This window comes from Odocoileus virginianus, chromosome 20 (assembly GCF_023699985.2).
Source record: "Odocoileus virginianus isolate 20LAN1187 ecotype Illinois chromosome 20, Ovbor_1.2, whole genome shotgun sequence".
Lineage (NCBI taxonomy): Eukaryota > Metazoa > Chordata > Mammalia > Artiodactyla > Cervidae > Odocoileus > Odocoileus virginianus.
Window position 1 is genome coordinate 56325600 of NC_069693.1, and position 26598 is coordinate 56352197.

A 26598-nucleotide genomic window follows, 5' to 3' on the forward strand; every position below is an offset into this window, starting at 1 on the left:
CAATGGAATACTACCCAACAACAAAAAGGTATGAATTACTGATACACAGAATAATTTGGAAATGACATTGAAGAAAATGTGCTGAGTGAAAAAACCAATCCAAAAGGTTATATATTGTGTGATTCTATTTATATAATCTTCTTAAAATAACAAATCATAGAAATGGAGAAGAAATTAGATTTTGCCTGAAGTTAGGGATGGGAGTAGAGTGTGGGAGCAAGGTATAAAAGGGTAACATGAAGGATTCTTGTGAAAATAGGACTGTTTTGTATCTTGAATGTAGTAATGAATACACCAACCTGCACATGTGACAAAACTGCATTAAACTAAACACCAGACACACAAAAATACATAAGCTCAAAATTGGTAAAGAATCCACCTGCCATGCAGGAGACCTGGGTTCGACCCCTGGGTTGGGACGATCCCATGAAGAAGGGAACAGCTACCCACTCCAGTGTTCTAGCCTGGAGAATTCCATGGACTGTATAATCCATGGGGTCACAAAGGGTCAGACACCACTGAGTGACTTTCACTTTCACAGTTGGTCTATGAACAACACAAGTTTGAACTGCATGGTTCAATTATACTTGGAGTATTTTCAATAAATACAGTATGTACTACAGGATCAGTGGTGGCTTAAGTCTGAGAATGCAGAACCTCCTTGGATACAGAGGGCTGGCTGACCATAGAATTTAGAATCCCAGATTCTGGTGTCTGTGGTGGGTCTTGGAATCAATCCCCCACAGATACCAAAGGACAAGTGGGTTGTATTCTGGTTGTAATACTGTACTACAGTTTTGAAAGATGGTTCCATTAGTTAAACTGGGTGATGAGTACACAGAATCACTTAATGTTATTCCTTATAACTGTACGTGAATTTTTAAATTGTTGTTCAGTTGCTAAGTTGTGTCCAACTCTTTTGTAACCCCACGGACTGTAGCCTGCCAGGCTCCTCTCTACATGGACTTTTCCAGGCAAGAATACTGGAATGGGTTGCCATTTCCTTCTCCAAGGGATCTTCCTGACTCAGGAATAGAACTCACATCTCCTACGTTGGCAGGCAGATTCTTTACCATTGAACCACCAGAGAAGCTGAATCTAAAATTATCTCAGAGTAAAAACTTTGATGGGAAAGGAAGGAAAAATAAAACATACTTTTTAATTCATAGGGCTGACCCATATCATGATGAAACCACAGAAAAAGAGGTTCGCAAAAATGAAGAACAAAGTACATCCACTTCTATAGGTAAAGTTTGTTCTCTGTTGCACAGTAATATTTTACATATATACAATTATGGTTTTTTATGGGTTTTCTAAGATAGAATAGCCTAGACTTTTAAAAAATCTTTTACTTAACAATTTATAAATCTGTTTCAAACTATTTAACTTTATAAAAATCAGTTAAATAAAGTCATTTTCATGATTTTACCATGAGAGTCATAACAGCTTTTATGTTCATCTATTATGCTTGTTTACTGCTACAATGGCATATAGAAAGGTGGAATCCTTTCTTTACCCTATTAAGGTGATCTTCATTCAAATTCTTAAGACAGAGTTATCTCTATTCCCTCATGACACTACCTAGAACCATGCATTTCTCTTCATTTTCAGAAAATAACATTGGAGAGATAAACCATTCTAAGTCCCTGACTTATCTCATGCTCCCATCTTGAACACCATGACACTAGCAAACCAGGATATTTTAATGACTAGAATGTGAGTTGGTTTTAATGAAATTTATTATAACTTTGAGTTCCCCAAATCCTGTTTCAAGTAAAAGCAGATTTTTATCCTTAACAGCCAATCCATGATTATGCATTGAGTCTTTAATACTCAAAATAATCATTCAGTCAGTGCATTTTACTTCTTTTATCTACTCGTGATGACTATACTACCGTTAATCAGCTAGAAGGAGGAACAGAAATAAACCCAGGTCAATTATTATGATTTATGTACCTTGATTAGTGTGTGGGAACACAAACAAGACCAACAGCACTCACTGTGATCTAATTTCAAATAATAAGAGACAAACGAGATAATCCAGACAAGTCTCAACAGGAAACTAGACTTATTAAAAGTAAGAGTAAGACTCAAAATTCTAATTTCAAGTGGCAGTTTAAGTGATCACCATCTAAAACAGACTCTACTTAATTCTATTTTCTGTTTGTCTCTAATTAAACATTTTTCCCCTGAAAACCAAAGAGGAGAAGAGTACATGTCATTTAGGGATGTGAAAAAAGAGAAGACATATTATTTGCTCTCTGATGCTGAATCATTCTAGAGAATATTCTCAACGCTGTGGTGAAGCACTTCCTACTCTTTCTGTCCAGTATTTCCTGCTTCAATTATTGAATCCCATCTGGGCTTAATGTTTATCTCATCTGGAATTGTTATTGCTCTAATCTGTAGCATTAATTGCCTCCATATTGTCTGAGATTTCTACTTTACTGTTATTGTCAATTTCCTTTCAGCTGATGATTGTTTTACCTACTGGTCAATCCCGACGAAACACCAGCCTATAAGACACCCCCCACCTCAGCAGACAAATCAATCTGCAAGTCTGATTTCAAAAGCAGCAATCACAAAATAGACCTTTGCTGTAGACAAAAAGATAAATGCCTCAACATCATACATTAACTGGTCTTATTTGGTCTTTAATTTTGATAAACATAAGTTTTCAACTTTGATTGCTTGTGACAAGTTTAACTGAGATCACTACACACATATATGTGCATACAATATGGTGGCCACATGTGGCTATTGAGGACTTGATATGTAACTAGTCCAAATTCATATGTGCTACAGTTACAATATATATGCTAGATTTTGAAGACTTAATATAAGAAAATGTCTAACATACCTCCTTAAAACTTGTCCAGATATTCTCTTCTTACCCTTTTAATATCACAGGTTGGTAGTTATGTCACTCTTTTATTTTTCATAAAGATTATTTTTTTCTTTTTTAATGGATAATTTTTTACTTTGTTGATTTTCTCTATTGTTTGCTTATCCAGCCCATTGTTTTTCTTTGGATTTAATTTTAACTTTTTCTAGATTAGGAAACTGAGATTACTGATTTTTGATGACTCTTTAATAATACATGATTTTAAGCTATAATTTTTCCTGTGCACACTCCTTTAGGTACATCACACAAAATATGATATCACTAAGTATCATGTTTTATTTTAATCCTTTGGTGAGGAATTAAATAATTGATGGATGAAATATTGTTACTGGAGAATCATCAATCTGAAATAAGAGAGCTCTTGAGAGTTGCGCTTAGTTTTGTTTTGTTTTTTTCAGTAAAAGTTGCGGTCACACAAAATTAATTCTAAGATTTTCCATATATTATTAATGACTGGAAAACCTTTAAGAGTTTCACTAAAAGGAAAACCATTAAAACAAGTACATATGCTCTTCCTGAGACATCACAAAATAGATTTGATAATTAAACTCTTCATTTCCCTTTCATTTGGACTTTTACTCATAATTTTATAAGTGTGCATATAGTTTCTATACTATAGTTTTAAAAATTATATATTGAAAGAGCTGTCATTTGGAAGATTCCATGTACACGTTTCCAAATAACAGAATTCCCTTCTGTTCAGATTCCTCCCTAAAAAAATATTCTACATATTCTACTAGTACATTTGCTCTCTTTATGGAAAAGATACTTCAAGTGATATTTTTTGTTTTGTTTTTTTACTTTCAGACATTGATGGCCTTGTGCATAATCATATATTCTGAATCTGGAAATGTAAATGAAAATCCTGCCTGTAACTTTATAGTAATTGTTTTTTATAGTTTCCCCACTTCAGTGTTTATGTTGTGACCTCTATTTCAGTTGGCATCAAAATTTCATTAATAGCTTACTATTTATATTATTCCTTACACATTGCTACAATATATAGCATAGCCAACTTTTCTCTATTATCTTCACCTTGCATTTTTCTGTAAGGATAGGAATAATAAGGAAAGAGAAAAGGTACTGACATGCAATAAACTCCAGTTCTCCTCTCGTTGTACATGTAGTACTTTTTATACAATTGCTCAAAATTCCACTAAAAATTATTACTTTTACTCTTTTATTAATAATAAGACTGAGGTTCAAAGTTGTAAGAGGAGTTGCTTAAGATTATGTATTTAATAAATGGCAGGGCTGGAAATGTTCAATCAATGTTCAATAATTTTTGCCAATACAGAGTTGGTTTCCCCAATTTTTATAAAAACTCTTGCTTCTTAACACAAAAACTACTGTAATGATGTAAAGTAATTAGCCTCCAACTAATAAAAATTAAAAAAAATAATAAAAAAAAATAAAAATGGACAAAACAATAAAAAAAAACATAAAAAAAAATACTTTTTGTTTTGTGTATCCCTACCAACTAAAATAAGTTAGTGATTTTTGTTTTTAAGTAGGTTCTATAATAAAGACTGTTAGTGCATTAAATGTTATTTTTTAAATGTAAATACTCTAAACCTTTTGTCCTAGACATTAATATTTTTTTTCCCTCTAATTACCCATTCTCTACAATGTACCCTAAGGATTTATGTTATTGAGATTCCAAAAGTTAAATTCAGGCCATCTTTGTCAACTCCTATTTTCCTTTCGATCTGCTGCACAAAAAGAATACAATTTCCTTATTCAAGGATGAAAAGATGAGTGGCAATCAATAAGGACTCCACACTAGGAACTGCCAGGCAAGCCAAATGTACTGCTTCCCTCCGCCATTCGCCTGTCCGCCATGTGCCACATGCAGTAAGAAAGAGAGGTGCTTCCCCCCTGGCTGGAAAACGGAGGTGAGGATGTGAGCCTAGCGAAAGGACTCAAAGTTCAGTTGGTTAGTTACTTTTTTGTGAAGAAAGAACAAATGAGCACAACTTATCATGCATGTAAAAAGATGCTAGAGATACTGTGAAATAGTAACACTACTTAATATACATTGAGTTCCTACTGGGTTCTAAAGAGTTTATATATACATACTTAATTCTCATAATGAACATGTAATAGGTACCTTTACCTATGTTCATTACCTTTTTACAAAAAGTAAAGAAAATTAACAAGACAGAATTTTCCAGTCATTTCAAGTGGCCTATCAATTTCATACAAACAGTAAATGGTAGAGAGGGGCCCATTCAGGTCAAAATGTTCACACTGTCTTGATATATATGGTGATATATCACTTAACTTCTTTCCAAATAAACTTGAAAACTTCAAAGAAATGGATGGTTATCTAGGAAAATACAATTACAGATATATAATGTAATAAAACTACAGTTGACCCTGCTAAAATATATAATATAAACAAATAATAAATGGAAAAACCTAACAAATCATTCCCAACTAAAAAGTATAAGCAAATCAAAAGGCAAAAATTCCAAAAGGTAATTTCATGACCTCTGTGACTTAACATATCTACACTTTTCAAATATTGAAAGCAAAGAAAATATTTGATGATGATAGAGGTAAGAAAAAATTTAAATAAGTCTATACTTACATAAATGTGATACATAATATTAGACTACATAATGATAAAATATGATAGGTAAGTTCTGACTCACTTATTTCTTCTTCAATACTACAACTGTTTTCTTCAATGAGCTGGACTATTGAGGGTAGCGCCCTCTAGGGCACCTCGCAATCTGATGTGCAGGGGCTGGCTCTCCCCTCCCCTCCCGAATGGTTTCTCACACATCCAGTCTTCTTTCCCATGGTGCCACCTTAAAGGACATGGGCCACAGCGGCAGGAGAAAGGAAGAGATTGCCTGGGATCGCATAAATGAGCTCGGGACCAAGGCCTAGCAAAAGCACCCTTCACCCCCTGCTATGCTCCACTGTCCAGAACTAGTTGACAGGCTGCAATCCACCTGCAAGGGACACTGGCATGTGCACTCTCCCCAATGTCTAGAAATAGGAAAATGTGATCGGGGGACATCTTGCCAGTTTCTGCCACCGTCTGTATTTGTCACACCCAAATATTCACTGGACTCTTCTCACAAACATGAGAACACTCACGTTCTCTCCAAGGGTGTCAACATAATGGTCATTTATTCCATGAATTCAGCTCCCATCCAGGTGATGCAGTCTTTTCCTCTTATAAAACAGCCAACATTTCCCTGAGCTCATATTTTCCTTATAATACTTAGCCAACATGCATTACTAAGGTTCTTTTTGCCAGTCCCTTCCCCTAGAGCACATTAGAAACACAGTCTGCCTTCCAAGTGTTCTCCAGAATCAATTATTTTACCTAACAATTTTTTGGTACAACGCCATCCCCTAACTGAGTAATGCTAAAAGTAATAAAAAGAAGAAAATTATGATGCTCTCAGTATTCATGGATAACGATGCTGTTGATGCTGTGAGTCACTACATAACACAATGGTCTCTTCATGACGAATTTCTTTCTAGTATCAGTATTAAGAATTGTGTTTTTCTTATCATTTGATTGCTTTTGTCATAAAGACAGTATGAATCACTTCTATCCTTGCCTTTGCTACTATAAAACCAGGTAAGTTTGTGGTAAACTTTCTAAAGTGCAATTTGAAAACCTGGGCTTAGAAACACAGAGCTTTGGAGAATGAAGTTAGCAATTAATCTCCTTGGTTTCATCCTTTACCTGTCTATATTGTTCCATTGTTCCTCATTTTTTAAATATGTATTTGTTTAGTTATATATTTGATTATTTATTGATCACCCTCTTAGGATAAAGGCTAGAATACAAAAGTAAAGCAAGCAAGTTAGGGAAGTTGAGAATTAAAGTCATGATGACTTATAGAATCTCCTGGTCTTGAGTCTCTTTCTCTCTGAAATGCTTCAGTTATAGAATATGAGAAAGTATGGAGGGAAAAGTCTTAGAAAGCTTGACTGGTTTTAAAAGTAATGTAGGTCTACTATCTAGGATAATATTCTCCTTTAAAAAGTGACCTACAATATAGAAGATGCCAGTTGTTTTTAATTTGCTGATGATTGACAAGGGAAGTCAAAAGGTCTCTCACTTTCTCTCCAGAAGAGACAACAGAACAGATGCTCGCACACAGATTAATGGTCCATATATCCCAGTCTCTTGTTGCTGACCAGCTGATAAGAGACATAATTGTCCTTAACAATTGGGCATAATTTATTCCTGCTTAGGTGGCTGTTACCTTCTGCAATTAAAGCATAGTGACTGCAGGGTCCTGTTATGTTATCCTAGCAATTTAGCTGAATGTGCGATTCCTACTCATACTATACATCATGTCTATACAATACCAGAAAATTGTGTACCAAATAGTTTCAGCTCAGGAAATGTTCTTCTATTCTCATAGAATTCTAGCAAACATCATAAAATAGGTGTTCTAGTCCATTGTGATGAAGTACTCTTTCACTATGGAGTTAAGGCACATATATGTAGCACAAATACACACACACACACACACACACATATATATATGTATGTATTATATATCACTTGGGGGATATATATTTTTTACTTCAGGAAGTCACCAGTGCATATACACTTGATATGCAAATTCACCAGCACAAAAAAGTGGTATCAGGGGAAGCATTAATATGCCAAGGCATGGACTGTACCATCTGGAACATTCAACCCTGGAAGCATGCCAATAGACTGTGAATTTCTAGGGTGTATCCTGGATTGTCATTCCCATGTGACAGATGTTAAACTACATGTCTCCCCCATCGTCTCTAACCCACTAAGCACATGTTCTAGAGCTGTGAGTTTTCTGATGACTCATCATGGGGTCTCCCATCATTGGATCCCTCCTCCCCATCTTATGAATGACTTCTAAAGGTTCCAATAGATCTAAACTGTCTCTTGTTTTGCTGTTTTAGTCCCTAAGTACAGTCCAACTCTTCTGTGACCCCATGGACTGTAGCCTGTCAGGCTCCTCTGTCCATGGGATTTTCCAGGCAAGAATACTGGAGTGGGTAGCCATTCCCTTCTCCAGGGGATCTTCCTGACCTAGGGATTGAACCTGCATCTCCTGCATTGCCAGCTGAATTCTTTACCACTGAGCCATGAGGGAAACCCCAAACCATCTCTTAGGTCTCAGAAAAATCACTAAGACTATATTATTGTTACATAGGCCAACTCTGAGCAATGTATCACAGGAATTAATTCCTTAAGTAAAATACAACTCAAGGGAAAAGAATCTTAGATTTGAATGCAGTATCTTTCAAATTTTCTATTTTTACCATTAGCAATGAACAATACAAGAAAAATGAACACGATCCACACCATTTCAATAAACAGACTTTTCTTAATCATAGTAATTACTTAACTCTTACCCTGAAGGGAATCCTAGGAGGTAACTAATTGATCACTCTACCAACAGTGATCCTTCATTAAGTCATATGGCAAAGATGATAAGCAGTCTCTACTGTATCACAAGATCTCCTTATTTCACTTCCCATTACTTAACCAGCAATACTCCTACAGAAGTGTAAGAGTAATAGCATACTAACACTAGACTATTAATCTTACATAGATGCATGTAATTATTTGTATATATACATGCTTAGAAGTCTGATGTGAATATACAGAAAGAGAATCAGCAATTTTCCTGGTTCTTCTTTGATGCTCTCCATAATTCAAGGTTATTTTTACTTTTCTTTGTTAGTCTGTTAAATATCTTTTTGAAGTGTAATTTGTTGTTGTTGTTTAGTCACTCAGCCATGTCTGACTCTTTGCAACCCCATGGATTGTCACCAGCCAGGCTCCTCTGCACATGGGATTTCCCGGGCAAGAATATTGGAGTAGACTGCCATTTTCCTTCTCCAGAGGATCTTTCCGACCCATGGACTGAATCCACATCTCCTGCATTAGCAGGAGGGTTCTCTATCACTGAGCCACCAGGAAAGCCCTGAAGTGTACCTGACACGCCATTAAGTGTCACTCATTTTAAGTGTAGAATCCAATTATTTTTCTAACTTATACAGTTGTGCAGCCATCACCACAGTTCAGTTTCAGAACATGCCTAGCACCCCAAAAAAGATTCCTCAGGCTTGTTTGCACTCAATCCCCATTTCCCCTCCAGCCCCAGCCAGCCACTAATCCTTCTGTCTATATAAATTTGCTTTTTCAAGACATTTCACATAATCAGAATCACAACAAATAGTCCTCTGGGCACTTTTTCCTAATCGTTTATCATAATACTTGGAGTTTCATTCATGTTTTTGTAGGTATCAGTAGTTACTCATTTTTATGACTGAGTACAGTGTCCTATTCTATGGGCATCATATTCTGCTTATATAGTTCTGAGTGTTCCCACTTTCTGTCTATTATGAATAATGCCTCTATGAACATTCACAAGTCTTTTGTCAACACACACTTTTATTTCCCTCTGGTAGATATTTAGAGTGAAGTTGCTGAGTTGTAGATATGTATTCATATCCAACTTTTAAAAAAACTGCCATCCTATTTTCCAAAGTACCTATATCATTTTACGTGTAACCAGTAATGTTTGAGGGTTCCATTTTCTCCACGTGCCTGCCAATGCTTGTGTTACCTTCCTTATTACAACCATTCCAGTGAGATGAACTATTGCTCCATTGTGGTTTTAGTTTGCAATTTCCTAATGACTAATGATGGTGAACATCCTTGCATGTGTTTATTAGCCATTTATATATCCTCTTTGGTGAAGTGTCTATTAGTACATTTTCCCCATTATTAACAGTTTTGTGAAATCTTATTTACATAAGATACAGTTCATCCATTAAAGGTACACAACTTAATCATTTTTAGCATATTTACAGAGTTGTACAACCGTCACCAGGATCTAATTTTAGAACATTTCATCATCTCCAAAAGAAAGCTTGCACCCATTAACAATCACTGCCCATTTTTCTTCTCTCTCAACTTTTAAATTGGATTATTTGGTTTTTTTATTGTTGATTTTTAAGAGTCCTTTAGATACTTCTGATACAAATCATTTGTCAAATATATCATTTGCAAATATTTTATCACAATCTGCTGCTTATCTTTTTATTTCTTAAATAAGTCTATTGGAGCACAAAAAGCTTTTAATTTTGAAGTCAGATTTGCCATTTATTCCTCTATGGATTGTGCTGTGAGTGTCATATGTGAGAACTCTTTGCCTAAAACAAGATCCAAAGATTATGAAAATGCTTGGCCTTATGGAGAAAAAACTATTATGCTATACTTGTGGAGAAAATTGAATCTCATAGAGTTAACTAACTTCCTCAGGGTTTACAAATTAATAACTGAGCTCTTCCATTTTTAGAAAGACAATAATAGGCTCTTCTACCTTACATTTGCTTTAATAAATACTTATTAAATATTGAATATTTAAAATGAAGCCTCATAAGCTAAACTTCTTATCTACATAGCTGCAACAGACAGAAGGGAAGCAGTGCAAACTACTAGTGCATTTTCAACAGAAAGGAATGTTTTTCTTTGAAATTTTGCAGAGCTATGTGACTGATTAATTACTAGTATGGCTAATAATAGGGTGGAAAGCATTTGATTTTGTTTAAAGAAATAGAGATCAACTAGGAAGTTTATAGATTATATGATGTTAGTGCATTGGTTTTTTCAATTAACATTTTTTGCACTGTGTGATAATTTTGAAATAGTTTATTAGAAAAACTTTTGATAATGAAATAAACAATAGAAGTCATATAAAACCAGGTTGCTGCATGTGAGGGAAAAAAAAAATGAAAAATTCTGTTACTCATTTTCCTTTCTAGTCTCTGAAGTAGGCAGTAATAGTAGTTTCTTCTTTTGTAATTATAGAGAAAGTAAAGCAAAAATAGAAAACACAGCAACAGAAAAGCACAGTCAAATGTTCCTAATGGGCTCTTTTGCATTCTTAAAGAAATTTGCTGTTATAATAGTGATTTTCACTGTATCATAGTGGTTTTACATTAGTAATATTTTTCTATATATATTCTACAATATTGAAATCTATTGAGACTTTATGGTGATAAATCAGCACTAAGAACATTTGATAATATGATAGGAAAAAATAACATCAAAGATGTCATACGCTTATACATTTATCATAAGTTCCCATCATTTTGAGAACCTCTGGAGCATGTACATTCAGACAGAGTATGATTCTTCATAACCCCTGGCACCTTGATTTTATAATTTCCAGCAACCATCTGTGCCCTAACTTACACTCACACTCTGTTTCCATCACTCTTCACAGTTCAGCATCTTTACCTGTCAGACCTAAACATTACGATGTGAATGAGTGTGATCCTCAGAGCAATTTACATTGTGTCACCAAACTATCTTGGGAGAAGCCTATATCTAGGTACTACCATCCAATAGAAGGCTATGACATATAGCATTAGAAAGCAAGAATGTAAGCCCTATCCACACAAATTATTTTAAGTTGGACCTTAGAAAAAATCACTCCTAGTTTCAGTTTTCTCAACTGAAAAATGAAAATGAAAACAGCAGGTCATCCTTACCAGGAATGTTACATGCCTAAACAAAACCCTGTGCAGTAGACCTCCCAGCTTGAAGTTGAATTGAATCACTCCTGAGATTCAGGCAGGTCTGTGCAAGGGGAGGATAGATTTCAGAGGCTACAGTGAAAGGGACAATGGAACACAAGTCAAGAGTCCATTGTCTCTGAATGGACAGAGAACAGAGCAGGAAGTGTGAGAGAGGTGGGCCAGAGCGAAACAGGACAGAAGCTGGACTGGCCCTGCAGAGACAGCTCAAGGCTCACAGGGTCATGGGTACAGGACACCATCTATATGCCTTTGAGTTTCTACATAGTCCCTTTCAAACAACTCTCTTCTTGAGTTTCAATACATTGTTTTTTGGTAGGCATCACTTTGTTATTTTATGCATCTGTCATATATCATGAAAAATTCTCTTCTTAAACTGATCTACATCAGTTGCTTATAAAGCACCCATTAAACCAACTGCTGCAACTTAGTTACTGAGTTTTGGTGACATGTAATCCAACCTTTATATCTACTACTGTGGGCAGGAATCCCTTAGAAGAAATGGAGTAGCCATCATGGTGAACAAAAGAGTGCGAAATGCAGTACTTGGATGCAATCTTAAAAATGACAGAATGATCCCTGTTCGTTTCCAAAGCAAACCATTCAATATCACAGTAATCCAAGCCTATGCCCTGACCAGTGATGCTGAAGAAGCTGAAGTTGAACAGTTCCAAGAACACCTACAAGACCTTCTAGAACTAACACCCAAAAAGGATGTCCTATTCATTATAGAGGACTGGAATGCAAAAGTAGGAAGTCAAGAATTACCTGGAGTAACAGGCAAATTTGGCGTTGGAGTACAGAATGAAGCAGGGCAAAGGCTAATAGGAGAGTTCTGCCAAGAGAATGCACTGGTCATAGCAAACACCCTCTTCCAACAACACAAGAGAAGACTCTACACATGGACAACACCAGATGGTCAACACCGAAATCAGACTGATTATATTCTTTGCAGTCAAAGATGTAGAAGCTGTATACAGTCAGCAAAAACAAGACTGGGAGCTGACTGTGGCTCCAATCATGAACTCCTTCTTGCCAAATTCAGACTGAAATTGAAGAAAGTGGGGAAAACCACTAGACCATTCAGGTATGACCTAAATCAAATCCCTTATGACTATACAGTGGAACTGAGAAATAGATTTAAGGAACTAGATCTGACAGACAGAGTGCCTCATGAACTATGGATGGAGGTTCATGACATTGTACAGGAGACAGGAATCAAGACCATCCCCATGGAAAAGAAATGTAAAAAAGCAAAATGGCTGTCTGAGGAGGCCTTACAAGTAGCTGTGAAAAGAAGAGAAGTGAAAAGCAAAGGAGAAAAGGAAAGATATACCCATTTGAATGCAGAGTTCCAAAGAATAGCAAGGAGAGATAAGAAAGCCTTCCTCAGTGATCAATGCAAAGAAATAGAGGAAAACAACAGAATGGGAAAGACTAGAGATTTCTTCAAAAAAAAAGAGAGATACCAAGGGAACATTTCATGCAAAGATGGGCTCAATAAAGGGCAGAAGTGGTGTGGACCTAACAGAAGCAGAAGATATTAAGAAGTGGCAAGGATACACAGAAGAACTGTTCAAAAAAGATATTCACAACCCAGATAATCACGATGGTGTGATCACTCACCTAGAGCCAGACATCCTGGAATGTGAAGTCAAGTGGGTCTTAGGAAGCATCACTATGAACAAAGCTAGTGGAGGTGATGGAATTACAGTTGAGCTATTTCAAATCCTACAAGATGATGCTGTGAATGTGCTGCACTCAATATGCCAGCATATTTGGAAAACTCAGCAGTGGCCACAGGACTGGGAAAGGTCAGTTTTCATTCCAATCCCAAAGAAAGGCAATGTCAATGCTAAAACTACCGCACAATTGCACTCATCTCACACGCTAGTAAAGTAATGCTCAAAATTCTCCAAACCAGGCTTCAGCAATACATGAACCATGAACTTCCAGATGTTCAAGCTGGTTTTAGAAAAGGCAGAGGAACCAGAGATCAAATTGCCAACATCTGCTAGATCATCAAAAAAGCAAGAGATTTCCAGAAAAACATCTATTTCTGCTTTATTGACTACGCCAAAGCCTTTGACTGTGTGGATCACAATAAACTGTGGAAAATTCTGAAAGAGATGGGAATACCAGACTACCTGCCTGTTGAGAAACCTGTGTGCAGGTCAGGAAGCAACAGTTAGAACTGGACATGGAACAACAGACTGGTTCCAAATAGGAAAAGGAGTACATCAAGGCTGTATATTGTCACCCTGCTTATTTAACTTATAAGCAGAGTACATCATGAGAAACGCTGGGCTGGAAGAAGCACAAGCTGGAATCAAGATTGCCGGAAGAAATATCAATAATCTCAGATATGCAGATGACACCACCCTTATGGCAGAAAGGGAAGAAGTACAAAAGAGCCTCTTGATGAAACTGAAAGAGGAGAGTGAAAATGTTGGCTTCAAGCTCAACATTCAGAAAACTAAGATCATGGCATCTGGTCTCATCACTTCATGGGAAATAGATTGAGAAACAGTGGAAACAGTGGTTGACTTTATTTTTCTGGGCTCCAAAATCACTGCAGGCGGTGATTGCAGCCATGAAATTAAAATATGCTTACTCCTTGGAAGGAAAGTTATGACCAACCTAGATAGCATACTAAAAAGCAGAGACATTACTTTGCCAACAAAGATCTGTCTAGTCAAGGCTAGTATGGATGTGAGAGTTGGACTATAAAGAAAGCTAAGTGCCAAAGAATTCATGCTTTTGAACTGTGGTGTTGGAGAAGACTCTTGAGAGCCCCTTGGACTGCAAGGACCTCCAACCAGTCCATTCTAAAGGAGATCATTCCTGGGTGTTCATTGGAAGGACTGATGTTGAAGCTGAAACTCCAACACTTTGGTCATCTGATGTGAAGAGCTGACTCATTTGAAAAGAACCTGATGCTGGGAAAGAGTGAGGGCAGGAGAAGGGCATGACAGAGGATGAGGTGGTGCCATGGCATCACCAACTCAATGGACATGGGTTTGGGTGGACTCCGGGAGTTGGTGATGGACAGGGAGGCCTGGTGTACTGCAGTTCATGGGGTTGCAAAGAGTCAGACATGACTGAGCGACTGAACTGAACTGAGTCCAATGTTTCTTGAATTCCAACTGGTCCTCTATATTTGTGGTCCAATCTAGTTGCCTTTCAGCCTATGATACACAGTGGAAACAGCACGGGTTATAGGAACTATTTCTGCGTGTTCCATCTTACTTTAAACATGGTAAATGAAAACAGTACATCAGTGTGGATAAGGCCAGGGGCTTTACAATCAAATCTTGGTTTACAGTCTGTCTCCATGACCCTTGGCAGTATTAATAGTTGCTAATCCACAGGTCTGTGGTGAAAATGAAATAAAATGATGCCTGTAAAGTACTTGGCAGAGTGCTTAGTTCATAGGATCATTTAAAAACTGTTATGAATAGTTACATTTTCTAAGTTAGCACTACGGAAGGTCTACTTTCAACTGATTCCTCTGATCAAGTTTCTCAAAATGTAATGCACTTCACTAAAAATAAATGAATACATAAGCATATGTAGCAGTTCAGGTCAGTCACTCAGTAGTGTCCAAGTCTGCCACCCCATGGACTGCAGCATGCCAGCTTCCTCGTCCATCACCAACTCCCGGAGGTTATTCAAACTCATGTCTATCAAGTCAATGATGCCATCCAACCATCTCATCCTCTGACATCCCCTTCTCTTCTTGCCTTCTATATTTCCCAGCATGAGGGTCTTTTCCAATGAGCCAGTTCTTCACATCAGGTGGCCAAAGTGTTGGAGTTTCACCTTCAGCCTCAGTCCTTCCAATGAATATTCCAGACAGATTTCTTTCAGAATTGACTGGTTGGATCTCCTTGCAGTCCAAGGGACTCTCAAGATCTTCTCCAACACCACAGTTCAAAATCATCAATTCTTTGGTGCTCAGCTTTCTTTATAGTCCAATTCTCACATCCATACTTGACTACTGGAAAAACCATAGCTTTGACTAGACCGACATTTGCTGCCAAAGTAATGTCTCTGCTTTTTAATGTGCTGTCTAGGTTGGTGATAACTTTTCTTCCAAGGAGCAAGCATCTTTTAATTTCATGACTACAGTCACCATCTGACCACAACTGTGTAAACTGATGAGGAATATATACATGTTAAATCACTGGATGCTGTACATAGTTGCATTATATTGATTTGCCTTAACCCACTACACTCTAGGGTGGACACCTGGGGGTGTACTTACTATGGAGAGTATGTTGTTTCACTAATTCTAGTCTTTCCATTTCTTTTCTCAATCTTATCCTTTCCACCTCGACAGCAAACTTGCTTCATCAACCCTGCCTTCTCATATGCACAGCCAAATTTCTTTTTATGGACTGCCTTCCTTTCAATGTTTAAAAATTCTCGAGCATTCCCCAAATGAAAAACAACATGACACCTTCCTTGCCCCAAACCCCTCACCCTAATTTCCCAACTCATTTTCAATGCATCAAATTCCTCTCCTTTAAAGTCCAGTTCCCTGAGAGAGCCCCCATAAGTGCTGGGCCACCACATACATGTGGGGCAGTAAGCACAGGGTGTCAGCAAAGCAAAGGCACCAAACGCCACGTCAGCACAGCACATTCACGCAGAGCTGTGCAGCTAGATGAGACACAAGAAAGCTGCTCCAGCTCCAGAATTCATGAAAACTTTGTGTCACTTTGAAAAACACAATTGTGTTGAAACTAACCTTTAAGAGAGTGGGCTCTATTCTCACGCTTACAGGCACTGAAGGTCTTAATCTGAGTTGGGCTCAGTTTTCCACATATTTCCTCTTCTTTCATTTACCTGTCACATCCCTTAGTATGGCTTCTAACCCAAAATAAATCTACTGAAACTGCTTTTGTTAATATCACCATTGCCTGCCTTCTAACTAACTCAGTGGCCATGCTCCCTTAATTTCACAATTTCTCTTCAGAATGTGGCAGTGTTGACCCCTTCTTCTTAAAATCTTCTACTGCCTTGACCTAACACTCTGTATTTCAGTTATACTGAAATTCTCTCTGGTCTCTGAAAGAGTTAGTTAGATACTCAGTCTTACTTCCTGCCCTTGAACTTTCACCATTGTGTTTCCAACGCGCATCACAGTACCTGTCACAGAGTAATGGCAGGTACCCAGGGAAGATGGATGAACTCATTGTTGAGGGCCTGAATCTCATTATCCATGACACTGTAGCTTATATTACCCTGTTTGACTTCCATATCTCCACTGATTTGCTGTCATAACTCATCTCCTCCCACCTCCCCAACCTGGTCTTTGCAATTTTCTTCTCTAGATTCTATGCCTCATTCTATTTTTAAAATGAAAATGTATATCAACATGCAAAAGCCAGATGTGGACACACTAACAATTATTGATCTGAAAAGGAAGCTAGAAAACAATCTCCATTGCAATACCACCATGAAGAATAAAATGTCTAAGAATAAATTTAACCAAGGAGGGGAAAAGACTTATTACAGTGATAACTACATTGCTGAAAGGAATTAAAGAAGACACATACAAATGGAAAGACAAGCCACATTCATGGATTAGAAGACAATATTGTTAAAATGTCCATACTGCCGAAACAATCTACAGATTCAGTGCAATGCATCTTAAAAACCCTAAGGGTATTTTTTTTTTTGCCTAAATTAACAAAAAACAAACAAACAAACAAACAATTCCTAAATTCATATGGAACCACAAGGGACCTTGAATAGTCAAAACAATCTTGAGCCAAAAAGGACAAAACTGAAGGCCTCATACTTCCTGATTTCAAAACATATTACAAAGATACAATCAAAACAGTATGGTACTGGTACAAAGACATTAGAGACAGTACCATAGAATAGAGATCCTAGAATAAACTCACACCTACAATCAACTGATCTTTGATAAGGGTGCCAAAAACACACAATTGGGATAGGAAATTCTTTTCAATAAATTATACTTGGTAAATTGAATATTCATATACAAAAGAATGAAATTGGGCCTTCATCTTACACCATTCTCAAAAATCAGCTCAAAACGCATTAAACAGCTAAACATAAGACCTGAAATTAGATAGGCTAGACTACACTAAAACCAAAAGCTACTGCACATCAAAAGAAGCAACTAATGGAGTGAAAAGGTAAATTATAGAATGGGAGAAAATACTTCCAAGCCATGTATCTGATAAGGGTTCATTTCCAAAGTACATAAGGAACTTTGCTACTTAATAGTAAAACAAAACAAATAAATAACCCAATTTTAAAAGAGGCAAAGGGCTTGAAAAGACTTTTCTCCAAAGAAGGCACAAAAATGGCCAATAGGTATATTTTAAAAATGTTTAACATCAGTAACCATCAAGAAAATAAAAATCAAAACCAAAATGGCAATAGGAAATTAGAGCTGTGTTAAGGGTGGGAGGAAGAAGAAAACACCCATTCCATTGTGGCCTGAATGTGCGTTTGAATGGGTACTGGCTATTGGTTTTTTCTCTGCGGCTTTTGACCTGCAGTGAATGACGCTAGCCTCACATTTAGAAGCCACCGCAGAGACTTAGAGCACATGCTTATGGCTACCAAAAGGAAAAGGTAGGGGAGGGGTAAGCTAGGAGTTTCACGTTAACATAAACAACCTACTATATAAAAATAATCAACAAGACCCTACAGTACAGCACAGGGCACTCCACTCAAAACTCTAATAACCTGTATGGGAAAAGAACCTGAAAAAGGATGGATACAAGTATATAACCGAATCACTCTGCCATACACTTGAAACTAATACAACACTGTAAATCAACTATACTTCAATATAAAATTTTAAAAAATTTTAAAGAAGCTACTACAGAGGAAAACTGTAAAAATTCATCTTACATCTTACAAAACTGTATTAGAAATATTTCTGAAATATTAACATACTGCTAATTTTGGAAGAAGGGAGATAATGTTAGCTTTATATTAATAACTCATTATCCTATATCAATCAACTCCTTGACATAATGAACAGAAATGAACACTTAGTGGAAAAATTGTTAAAATGGTAAATTTATATTATGTATATTTTACCACAACAAAATAATTAAAACAAAAACTATTAACACAGCAACAGAAAACACAATCAAATGTTTCTAATAAGAAAATGTTTTCCTATTTCAGAATTTCAGACTTCGTGTGTGCTCCTTAGATCGTTCTGCTTGAGCATGTGCATCATATGGCGCCCTGACAACCTCATGACTCTATCTGTCCACAGGGCCCTCTTGCTGGAGTACAGAGGGATGAATGCAGAACAGTTAAGCTTCGTCAGCTGCAGGGAGGCACCTGCTGGCCATTGGGGACTGACATCCGCCACTGAAGCTGATCTTGCTCTGTCTCTTCTCCTTGTGAGTAAAGCATTTTTCCACCCAGTGCTTGATTGCAGTATTTTTCCATGGAGACTCCAATACCAAGATGCAGTGGTCAGAAGTGCTCAGATTTCTACTCCTGATAATAGGCAACTGATGCCACTTTAATTCCAAAAGAATTAAAATCATTGTCTCTAAGAGATATGTGCACTCCCATGTTGATCATAGCATTATTTACCATAGCCAAGAGCCAGAAACAACCTAAATGTCAAGGGATGAATGGATAAAGAAAATTATATATATATATATATATATATATATATATATATATATAATATTATTCGGCCATGACAAAAGGAAGGAAATCCTGTCATATGCAACGACATGGATGAACCTGGAAGACATTATGCCAAGTGAAATAAATCAGCCACAGAAAAACAAACACTGCAAGATTCTACTCACATGAGGTCTCTAAAGTAGTCAAACTCATAGAAACAGAAAATAAAATGGTGGGAAGGGGAAAACAGGAAGATTCTGTTTAAGAGGTATAGAGTTCCAATCAGACAAGACGAAAAATGTAAAAGGGCTGCATTTTCACTTTAAAAGGCAGAGACACACACTATGATCTTTCTATCAGCCTCCATCTTTTTGATAACCTTGAATTTCTCTCTTCTTACATCGATGACTCAAGTTGCCTTCCATTATTCCATGGACTTTCCCATAATAATAATTACGTTCCCTCTACATGCCTGGACCCTCATTGGTCCTTTCCCTCATCCTCATGGTACAAGTCTCTCCTTCTTGAAAATGTTCAAGATGTTCAGTTGATCTTATTCTTACCCCATTTATTCCCCTATTTCATGCTTTAGGTAACTGCCAATCACTAAGAATGGGTGGATTTACTTTGTCATTTTCACTCCAACATGTGATTCTTCCTCAGTTCCTTAAAGTTTGGTTTATATTTCTGTATTTATACATAAACTATTCTCTTGAGTTACATTAACATCCTGCTCAACTGATCTCTTGCCATTGGCTTTTATTTATTCCTCTGATTAATCATCATGGTATGCAACTCCTTGGTCTCAGAAATATGAAGCAATGACATGCCTTTTTTGTAGGAATAAATGAATAGCAACTTGGATCATAATCCACAATCAGATTCTAGAAATATATCTCAAAATTCCCAAAGGAATTTAAAAGTATTAACAAAAGCACTGTTGCATGTAAATGAAAGCTCATTTAATGAACGGACTAATAATTTGAATGATAAAAGTAGATAATTCAAGACAGAGAAACATGTTGCTGACACCCAAATTATGGCCGTGAATAAATACATCACAGAAACATGGGAAGCACCAGATGGATTTAAACACATCAGAGAGCTGGGCTGCCCATTAGCAGATGAAATCTGATTGGAAGACTGCAAGAGGCTTGCATGTGTTTGTATATTTCTAATATCTGCCTGATGGAACAATCACTTAGGCAGCCAGCAGGAGGTAAAATAAGCCAGAAAAAAAATCCAGAGCCCATCAATATCAACTTTGCCAAATTTTTTAAAACAAGCATTATGTTTAGCTCCTTTAAGATGAGAAAAAGAGAGCATCCCAGAATAATATGTTTGGGTTTCACTTTTGGCTATGAGAAATATGAAATGACTCATTTTTACAATGAAAAATTAATTTTTTAAAATCATTGTTATAAAATGAGACTATATAACAGAGAATGAAGAACAATTAGATGTAGCATAACCTACTTCTGCTTCATCACATCTGTGATTGAGGCAACAACTAGTAGTCTTTACAAAATGATTAAAGTGTTGATAGGGAAGTATATCTGAGCAAATATCAGATGGGGCCATCCCCTATTAGTTCCAATACTAAAAAAATTTTTTAAATGTCCTTTCTCAAAATTTATCAAGTGGTCGGTCATTAATCAGCTACAAAAGCACGAAGGGTTTGTTGACTTTGTTACAACAGTAAACTGAAGTCTGGGACCTTAGTATGAAAGTGGCCCCTATATCCATGGCTTTCACATCCTCAGATGCTCATGGCCGACTGTACTATGCCATTTTAAAGCTTTAGCAGATTTGGGTATTCAGGAGTTTCTGGAATTGATCCAACACAGATACCCAGGGCTGATGATATTGCAGTCCTCTATGAGTGAAAGCATACTCCAATACTTTGGCCACCTCATGCAAAGAGTTGACTCATTGGAAAAGACCCTAATGCTGGGAGGGATTGGGGGCAGGAGGAGAAGGGGGTGACAGAGGATGAGATGGCTGGATGGCATCACTGACTCGATGGACATGAGTTTGAGTAAACTCCGAGAGTTGGTGATGGACAGGGAGGCCTGGTGTGCTGCGATTCATGGGGTGGCAAAGAGTCGGACACGACTGAGCGACTGAACTGAACTGAACTGATGAGTGAAGGAGTTGGAAACCAAAGCCTTGTAAGATCAGTTCCAGACTTCTTTTTCATTTGAATAACTCATCCTTCTTTCCACACAAACCACCTTCTCTGCTCTTACTAATCTGCTGCCCATTCTCTTCCTAACTCTCCCTTGACTCTTTTGGTCTCATTTCCTGTCATTTCTTCCACTTTATTTCTGACTCATCCAAATTCTCCTTATTCTTCAACTTTCATAGCAGTTTCCCATCATTTATGAAACTTTTTCCTTAGTCTATGGAGAGGTCCTTTCCAATCGTCCACCTCGTCCTTAAAAAAAACACTACTTACCTCTTATTTTATGTTCTTGTTATCTTATGTGTGTGAAAATCCTGGAGTGTCTCCGTTCCTTCGATATTCTTTAGAGCTGGTTTGTGCCACCATCTTATTTCAATTCTTTCTTGCACCCAGTAAATTATACGTATGCGAGAAGCACTCAGCATTCACTGAAAAATAAAAACAATGGACAGGCAAACGAGTGAATGCGAGTTGAGCCTGTTATGTTGACTTTTCTTTGGAGATGGCAAATAATATTTACTTCTACTTAGTTACCCATGAAAAGAAAAAATTTTGAAGAATGTAAGTAAGCAATTATAGCAGAAAAGAGGAAGAATAAATATGAACAACAATTTTCCATACATTTTAGGAAATGATGATGAAGTAAAGAGCCATCCATAGACTAAATAGACATAATATATAAATAAAAGGGAGGTCCAAGAAAACCACATTTCCAGATATATATCTTTCTTTGCTTTGATTTGAAATGCAAGTAATCTTTAAAATAAAAATACTCTTTAAAATACATATATTTAAAGATTTTTTCACATCGGTCAGAAAAATAAATTTAACAAAGTATTGTAAGTGATAAGTATATAATTCTAAAAGTCATTCAACTTCAACAGCTTCACAATTCCACAATCGCCAAGGAGTAAAGCAGATAGAACTCAGCCTCCACTCAAAATATACCTTAATATTACCATTAAGTTGAAAATAATTAGAATTACAATTAAACGTTATATCATTTTTAAAAGGAAATGATTTCTTTATCAGGTTTTATAATGGCCTTTGGCATAGCAAGATGAAATTGGACCTAAAAATAAAATCTTAGTTAAATGAAAAGCTCAGATTAACTAACAATTTTCCTACTTCAGAATTTCCCTATGCATTTTTCTCCAATGACCTTTCTGATGACAAAGACTGAAATGATAGTCAATTACATTTATGTCCCAAGGCACACTATAAATTTGTCAGAACCAAAAATGAGTGCACTGTGAAGTTCATGAAATCAGTTCCTGGTACCAGGGAGTGGAGGGAGAGAAGAGGTGGCAGGTCAGTCCTTGGTGGTCATGCTGAAACTGATACAGTGATGCTCAGATCTGCAGCATCTGCATGAGGATGAAGGGCCAAGAAAGCCCTCAAAGCTCCCTAATAGCAAGCATTTAATATCCCAATTTGTTTCTCTATCAGTTCAGTTCAGTTGCTCAGTCATGTCCCACTCTTTGCAACCCCATGGACTACATGCAGCACACCAAGGTTCCCTGTCCATCACCAACAACTGGAGTTTACTCAAACACATATCCATTGAGTCAGTGATGCCATCCAATCATTTCATCCTCTGTCATCCCCTTCTCCTGCCTTCAATCTTCCCCAGCATCAGGGTCTTTTCAAATGAGTCAGCTCTTCACATCAGGAAGCCAAAGTACTGGTTTTCCCCACTTTCTTCAATTTCAGTCTGAATTTGGCAATAAGGAGTTCATGATCTGAGCCACAGTCAGCTCCCAGTCTTGTTTTTGCTGACTGTAAAGAACTTCTCCATTTTTGGCGGGCAAAGAATATACTCAATCTGATTTCGGTATTGACCATCTGGTGATGTCCATGTGTAGAGTCTTCTCTTGTGTTGTTGGAAGAGGGTGTTTGCTATGACCAGTGCATTCTCTTGGCAAAACTCTATTATCCTTTGCCTTGCTTCATTCTGTATTCCAAGGCCAAATTTGTCTGTTACTCCAGGTAATTCTTGACTTCCTACTTTTGCATTCCAGTCCCTATGATTAAAAGGACATCCTTTTTGGGTGTTAGTTCTAGAAGGTCTTGTAGGCCTTCAAAGAACCATTCAACTTCAACTTCCTCAGCATTACTGGTCAGGACATAGACTTGAATTACTGTGATATTGAATGGTTTGCCTTGGAAACAAACTGAGATCATTCTATCATTTTTGAGATTGCAGCCAAGTACTGCATTTTGCATTCTTTTGTTGACTATGATGGCTACTCCATTTCTTCTAAGGGAATCTTGCCCACGATAGTAGATATAATGGTCATCTGAGTTAAATTTACCCATTCCAGTCCATTTTAGTTTGCTCACTCATAAAATGTTGATGTTCATTCTTGCCATCTCCTGTTTGACCACTACTCACATGGAGAATGTGGCCCCCAGTCATGAGCTCTCAAGTTCACATGTATGTATAATTTAGGTGAAGCACAGGCACTGACAGAAAGACTCATCACCTTTTGGATGCAGATGCTGAAAGAAAGGATAGCGGATCTCAGGGCTCATTTTTTTTTTTTTTTTGAGGGTTATTTGCTTTCCAATTTTTATTAATTTATATTTTAGGTTCTTTTTTTTTCCATTTATTTTTATTAGTTGGAGGCTAATTACTTTACATCATTACAGTAGTTTTTGTCATACATTGAAATGAATTAGCCATGGATTTACATGTATTCCCCATCCCAGTCCCCCCTCCCACCTCCCTCTCTACCCGATCCCTCTGGGTCTTCCCAGTCCACCAGGCCCGAGCACTTGTCTCATGCACCCAACCTGGGCTGGTGATCTGTTTCACCCTAGATAATATATATGTTTCAATGCTGTTCTCTTGAAACATCCCACCCTCGCCTTCTCCCAGAGTCCACAAGTCTGTTCTATACATCTTAGTAAGCCAGAAAGATAAAGACCATTACAGTATACTAACACATATATATGGACTTTAGAAAGATGGTAACGAGAACCCTATATGCAAATCAGGGCTCATTTTATCTCAGAGTATAACACCATTGTCTTACTCCTGGCCAGTTCAAGCTTTCATTTCAGGTGGACTGCTTTTCTTTTGTATTTTTTCTCGCTAAATGAGTAAAATTATATAAAGTAAACAAAAAATTTTCAGTTTATTTATACCCTTGTATCTCAAGTGATGTCTAATGATACCCTCTGTTATGTAAACTGGGTAAGGGGCCAAAGTTCCTCGTAATTTTTCAGCTGTTTATGACAGCCATGGCTTCCCAGGTGGCTCAGTGGTAAAGAATCCGCCTGCAAGTGCAGGAGGCTCAAGAGACATGGGTTTTATCCCAGGGTCCCTGACCTAGGAAATGGCAACCCACTCAAGTATTTGCCTGGAAAAATTCCATGGACAGCAGCCTGGCACGCTACAGCCCATGGAGTTGCAAAGAGTCAGACAGTACTGAGTGACTGACCGATGAGAACGATGGAACTATACTCTTTGAAGAACAGGTGGGTACACATTCTTTGGGGGAATTGCTGCCAGGAGGAAGTTTGTTTTGACATTATATGAATCTTTACATTCCAATATAGTTAAGGAAGCCTATAATGGATGACCCACATCCCCCTAGGCTCACCAACACTCTCTGTGCCCCAGGGGAAACCCATCTGCATTCTTAAGGTAACAGATTAGCTCCAGACACAAACAGAACTGAAAACTGTTCACCTCTAGACCTGAAAAGATAGTTCTCAAAAGCAGGTACTTACTATTTTCTTACTTCCTATACTAAACATATATTCATTAGTAATTTCATATAACAAAGATTTTTAAAAGCAGATTCATTGACAGTAGGAAAGCATTTTGAGGAATAAAATACCTTTAGAAACTCAAATTTCTCCTTTCTCTATTTTTTAAAGATTTGTCCCACATTTATGTCCAAAATATATGCTTCTTTTCCATTAACATTAAATATTTATCATGATATGAAAACACGACAGTGTATTAGAATGTCTAAGTTACATTTTAAAATCGTTAGAAAAAGCAAAAAGGTTGTGGTTGCTCCCTTTATGTAAGTGGAGATAGAAGAAAGCTCTTTAGAAATTACTAAACTGCTTAAACTTAGTATTTTCAAATACAGTGATAGAGAGTTTGGTTTCAGTATGAAATCATGGTTCACTTCTGTTTCCTGAAGAAAATAACTGAGAGTTGTGGGCCATAATATCTTGACCCATTTAGAGAAACCCATCTGTTAGAATAGCATGAATCTCTCTGCAAGTCACTATCTCAATTGAGGGAAAATATGACAAAGCAATCAGGATGATCAAATAAAACATGAAAGGTGATTTCTCAGATTCAATCAGAAGAGGATATAAAAATACTTGTTCAGGTAGGAACTAATTCATGTCTGACTCATTTTGCTCTCCAACAAGGTAATTATTTGATATCCCATTATTGAGCATTCACTGTTTTCAAAGAACTACTAAGAAAACAAAGACCTAGCTTTGGTCTTTCTTCTCAGAATTTCACTTGAAGAGAAAGACTTTGATAATGACACCACAGTGTCAACTGTCATACTGTTATAACAAAGCTAGTACTTAATATAGAAATAGGGAAGAGAGACTGATAGAATAGAAGGCTGGAAAAGGACCATAAAGAAACATGTGCTACCTTGGGAGTATTTAATTAATGTTGATAGATTGCTATTGAAAAAGATAAGCAAGAAAAAAAGACTTTTCAGAGAGAACTAAAAATTAAGGTCAGAATGAGGGGCAAGAAATTTTGATTCTTGGCACAGGTTTAACAGATTGAATAGGATAATGTGACCAACAGATATCTCTTTTGGAAAGATAATGTCAGCAGCAATTTAGAGTTATGATCTCCTGAAAGACATGTGTACACTCTGGATGGAGATGGGTAGGGTTCAAGAAAACCAACTAGTATTGATTGATTTTTGATTCATATCTGTCACTTCAAATGTGTTGCAATTTTAATGTACATGCTATTTCAGGACAATAGAACATGTCCATAAACTATAAACATATAACATATTTGTATGGGACATAAACCTTCCTTTGACTCTTCAATTTCTGCCAAATACCTCAATCCTGATACTAAAAATAATATTAACATTACCAGTACCAATTACAGTCCTATTTTGTCTTAGTTGGGATTAGATATACCTGATGTAAAAGATGGCTTGGAACGGAATGGATGGGATCAAGTTGAGTTAGAGAAACGCTACTATTAATCTTGAGCTTTCATTGCTTTGGAGAAGTAGAACTTTAAGAAATGGTCAATAACACTATATAATTA

At 36.9% G+C, this 26598-nt stretch overlaps 1 long non-coding RNA gene across 1 annotated transcript in view; it reads right to left on the reverse strand.

Annotated features, from left to right (window-relative positions):
• Window positions 1-26598, reverse strand: part of LOC110131397 (uncharacterized) — a 289821-nt gene that overhangs the window by 26462 nt on the left and 236761 nt on the right. Inside the window, exon 4 of the long non-coding RNA XR_002312175.2 lies at window positions 21588-21742. This is a non-coding gene — a long non-coding RNA (uncharacterized lncRNA). The remainder of the gene's footprint in view (window positions 1-21587; window positions 21743-26598) is intronic.